This window comes from Astatotilapia calliptera, chromosome 20 (assembly GCF_900246225.1).
Source record: "Astatotilapia calliptera chromosome 20, fAstCal1.2, whole genome shotgun sequence".
Classification (NCBI taxonomy): Eukaryota; Metazoa; Chordata; class Actinopteri; order Cichliformes; family Cichlidae; genus Astatotilapia; species Astatotilapia calliptera.
This window is the reverse complement of record NC_039321.1, coordinates 21,002,578-21,007,790: the sequence shown is the minus strand read 5'-3', so window position 1 is coordinate 21,007,790 and position 5,213 is coordinate 21,002,578. Positions and strand designations below refer to the sequence as shown.

At 41.9% G+C, this 5,213-nt stretch overlaps 1 pseudogene; it reads left to right on the top strand.

Annotated features, from left to right (window-relative positions):
- Window positions 1-841: 841 nt before the first annotated feature.
- LOC113012988 (tonsoku-like protein) lies at window positions 842-4,147 on the top strand (annotated as a pseudogene).
- Window positions 4,148-5,213: the final 1,066 nt, after the last annotated feature.

The window sequence follows — 5,213 nt, the reverse complement described above, 5'->3', positions numbered from 1 at the left end:
GCTGTTACCAAACTACATTAATGGCCCAAAAACAGACCATAGAAAAAACCGTGGCTATGTGAAAAAAAATGATGACAACTAGTCCTAATTCAGGCTAATTGTTTTTTTGTTTTTTTGTTTTGTTTTTTTCCCGACATCCCTCCACACACACAGGCTGTGCTGGCTCACAGAAAGAGTGGGTCATCAACATTATCAGGCAGCTGGTGTTCATAGCAAGCCTCACCAGACAGCTTCAGTCCATATCGGATGTACAGGATGGAGTTAAGGCTCTGCAAGGACATCTGATTTGTAAGTTTGCTTTTTACCACACTCATCTGGGCCAAGAGTAGAGGAAACTGCCTTATCTTCTGCAGCTGGAATTCAAAACAAGTATTTGAACTCGGATACGGCCTGCAGATTAGACTGGGTTTGTTTGGTTTTTCTTTTTCGTGCTTTTCCCACTTTTCTAGCTTGTTGTGCCCTTTTTCTTTCAGGATCTGCAGTTTCCTCCCTGTCCAGTAGAGGCCTCTCTCAGAGAAAGAACAGCTTGGGGATGCAGATGATGACGATTGGAGATCAGACACACCGCCCCCACCTCTCCTTATCCATGCTTAGGTCAGAAGTGGAATGCTCTTTTGCTGTTTGTTAGTTACGGATGGAGTAACACTAACTAAGGAAATACACACAACACAGTGATTGTGAATAAGTCACTCCAAGTGTGAAAAGGTGATAGTCAGAGTGAGACTACACATGAATTATTCAGGAAATGCACACTCAGTGAGAGAATAACTATAATTCAGTGTCACTAGGGGATATAACTTGAAGATGATGTGTCTTCATTTCTGATTCATTTTGAACAGTGATGAATGTGGAAGTAAATGAGCGCGAGCTGATCAAAACGGGCGAGCTGTTTTTACATATTTCTGCAGCCTGGATGCCGTGGGCTTTGTCCACGAGTAAAAGATGACATCGCCCATTTCGGATCTTATATATAGTTATACCTTGGTGTTTTGTAGCATCACCTGACAAACTTTTACTTTCCTGATGTTTAGACTTTCTGATCCCTCCACAGACTCTGCTTTGTCTTTCTACAAAGAGTTGACGACATTAAATACAGATGTTTTAACAGTGCTTGAATGTTTTATTTTGTTTACTCTAGCCTCCAACTCAAACTTTGGTTGCTCCTATGCCCACGTCACTTCCTCCACCAATCAGAATGAGGGTCCGGGTTCAGGAAGACGTCTTCCTGATCCCAGTTCCACAAAGGTCGGTGAAAAGTTTTAAGTTTGAGCAGTACATAAAAATAAATCCCAATCTGATTGGTATAGTGTTTTTTTGTTGTTGTTGTTGTTGTTGTTTTTAATTTCTGTTTAATCGCCGGTCATTGCTCTGCATCCCAGTGAGGCCAACTCCTGCTCTGTGTCGTGGCTGTGTGAGCAGGCAGCTCAGCGTTACTACCAGAAATGTGGCCTCCTGCCTCGTCTCTCTCTGCAGAAAGAAGGCGCTCTGCTCTCCCCGCAGGACCAGCTACTGGCCGTCCTGCACACAAATGAAGAGGTGAGGTGACACTGAGGAGAGCCAGAAGTGACCATACTTGGACCACAGACAATTTAAAAGATGCTGAAGACTACCATGATTGGTTGATGAAGTCTGATCACGAGTGTTTAAGACAAATGTTGTCACCGTTGCTATCTTGGATTTAAAAAAAACAAAACAACCCACAGTGACAAGAGGACGGCTATGACTGTGAAACAGCTTGCATGTCAGCCAGTGAGCATACTCCTTTTCTTAGGCAAAGTATGGCCCAAATTCATAAAATAGACTTTCTCATAGACACAGAGGTCTTTTCATTAAATCACTGATAGAAGGAATGGAGGTTCTAGGTCCTTCCACAATGACTTCATCTTTCTTACCCAGATGAGGCGTGCAGGTTTTAGACTGTATGATTCTGGTAAGAAGGTGAAGGGCTGATTATGTTAACAAGCTGCCTGAGAAACTACAATCTGAGAAACTGTAAAGATTAGAACCATTTCTATTACCAGACTGGATGCTGACTTGCTTTTGGAGCCAGCTTCCAGAAGACACTGAAGGAATCACAGTTTTTGGGATTGAATCCTTGGCTTCACTTTCCCGCACCAGTGCAGGATAACTGATGGGTTTGTGTTGTGGGTTCTGGCTGACGTTTGCTCGTGGGGATCTCCCTCCTCTCCCTGAGCGATACAAGAAGGCCTGTCAAAGTCTAGCAGTGGGTGAGCAACACAGAGGAAATGCATTATAAAACGGACACATGTGCATTCTTGTATTCTGTTATGAAGTACCATCTCTTTCTACCTGTAGATGAGAACAAGCGTGTCTCCCGGCTATGTGAGGTTCGGGACCGGGGTTCCTCCGTGTCAGGACTCCAAATGTCTCGGTTTGGCCGCCTCTTCCCTCAGCCCGCTCCTCCGTGCCCTAAAACTTCAGGCCAGCCTCACGGAGCTGCGAATTTCTGGAAACCGTATGTCTGACGACCTTCTCCCTGAGCTGATTGCCACAACGCTCACCATGCCTCGTCTGCAGCTGCTGGACATTTCTGCCAACTGCATTACAGGGGACGGCCTGGAGAAGGCTGTAAATGCTTTAAAGGGACAGAGTGCACCTGCATTCCCGGTAAGGGCCTCAGCTAGCCAATAGTGGCAGCTCCAGGTTTACCATCTAACCTGTATTTAAGTACCTCTGGTCTTAATAACTACCTTAGATCTTAATAACAAGCTAACCTGATTCATATCAATGATATCTGTCAGAGAGAATTGGCTCTCGTGATCATTTGCTTTTTCTGCTCGTTTCCACTCAAAGTGCCTGGAGGAGCTGGACCTCAGTATGAACCCACTGGGGGACGGCGTGTCTGAGTCTCTGTCCTGTCTGCTGTCCTGCTGCCCTGTGCTAGCCAAGCGGTCTCTGCAGGTCTCACTGCTCATTTCCTTCAGCAGCATCGACTGCTGCTAGCCAGCGCGCTCACAGGTGACTCTCTAACAAGCAGCTGACTGAAGCCTTAAGCTTCACTGAACTCCCACCCATAAGCAAAACTGCAACTAACTTTACATCTTCTGAACGTTCAGGCACAGGCCATTTGAAAGCAGTGTGCCTGTCCCTCAATCCCCTGGGCTCCACCGGCTTTGAGCTGGTGTTAAAGACTCTGCCCCTCCACTGCCTCCCACACGTGGACCTGTCAGCTGTCTGCAGAGGGCCTGCTGATTACCCGGCACTGGAACACCTCGCCAAAGTCCTGTCACAGGTGTGCACGCAAAAATCATGCAATGTCATTTATTGTCGAAAGATATAATTGTGCAATCAGGTTAAGACTTTTGTGTTTTTGCAGGACGAGTGCTCTCTGACCCACCTCAGCCTGGCTGCAAATGGGCTGACAGACAGCAGTGTAGCTACCTTGGCGAGGTGTGTGTGTGTGTGTGAGGGCGTCATTTCTACGGCTCAGTTATTACTCATGTTAGTGGGGCTTTGCCTTTGTTTAAATTGTCACTCTTTACTGGCCTGTTGGACTTTTTCTTATTATTTCACAGGTGCCTCTCGTCAATCAACGGCTGTGAGAAACATAGAATATGGATTTCTGTCAATCAGTGTAACGGGTTTTTCCTGTGCTTTCCCAGGATGAGTGATTGTTCTTGCTAAATTTGGTCCAGCAGTTACAAAGAATTCATTGAGACTATTTGCCACAACATCCATATTGTATTCTTCATGGTCATTACAAATGAAATACTTGGGATAGTTCTTTTGTCCAGTCCCACATTTTATAACACTGTTCAGGATTTCCCATAATCTTTTATTATTATTTCTATTTATATCTAATTGCTTCTTATAGTATTCCTTTTTACGAAATCTAAGTATATTAGTTAACCTATTTTTATATCTTTTGTATCTGATTTCAGCATCTTTAGTTCTCGTTCTTAAGAACTCTCTGTATAGAGCATTTTTCTTTATACATGCATTTTGCAGACCTTTTGTTATCCATGGACAGTCCATATATTTCTGTTTCCTACTATATTGCTTTATTGGACAGTTGGTATTGTACAGTAATGTAAATATTCTAAGGAATTTATTATAAGCACTATTAACGTCCTGTTCCTGATATACTTCACCCCAGTTTTCCTTCAATAAATCTTTTTTAAATGCATTCATTCTTTCTTCTGTTCTTACTCGTCTGTACTCTTTTTTACTGTCCATTTTATTGATCTTGTAATTCCTATCATAGATTGTAAAAATTGGAAGATGGTCACTTATGTCGTTAATCAGGAGTCTACTTACAGTCTTATTTTCAATGTCATTTGCAAAAATGTTGTCTATGAGAGTTGCACAATGTGATGTAATCCTGGTAGGTCTAGTAATTTTAGGGAATAGATTCATACAGTGCATTGTGTTTATAAATTCCTCAGTGGTTTTATGTTTATTTGGGTTTAGCAAATCAATATTGAAGTCTCCACAAATGAAAACTTTTTTGCGAGCTATTTCAATAAATGTTTCTTCTATCCAGTCTTTAAATGTCTCAATACTACTACCTGGAGCTCTGTATATACAGCTAATGATTACATTTTTACTTTTTTCTTTACAAATTTCAACTGTAATACATTCTAGTACATTATCAATCACCATCGTCATCTTTTCCACCACATTAAATTTCAAGGATTTGTCCACATACAAGGCCACTCCTCCTCCTCCTTTGTTTCGCCTAGTTATAAATGTGAATTCATAACCCTCCAGTTCAAAGTCTGTTCCTTTTTCCATATTGATCCAAGTTTCTGATAAGGCAATGACACTAAATGGATGTGAAAACTGGTTAAGATATTCTTTGATATGACTAAAATTAGCATAGAGACTTCTACAGTTAAAGTGGATAATTGATAATTTATTCTCAGTTTTAATCCTCTGATTGTAGTCTTTATTTGTATAGTAGCAGCAATTGTTATTGTTAGATGAGAAAAAGTTGTTGTCTGGATCTATTTCATATTCCAAGTCGTGTGTATTGTGATCCATATAGTTAAATGTTTTCAGTTCCAATTGATCATATTCTGCAACTGTCTGACTGATGCAGCTGATTCTTCCAGATGTATCTGAGTTCTTCCTTCCAGTGTGTGTCATAAGTGAGTGTGTGGTTGTCTGTTACCTTGTTTGCCGTCCAGATCGTGTTGCTCACTGATATTTTTCGAGATCCGCCATATTTTTAATGGTCAGAACTTTGGCTT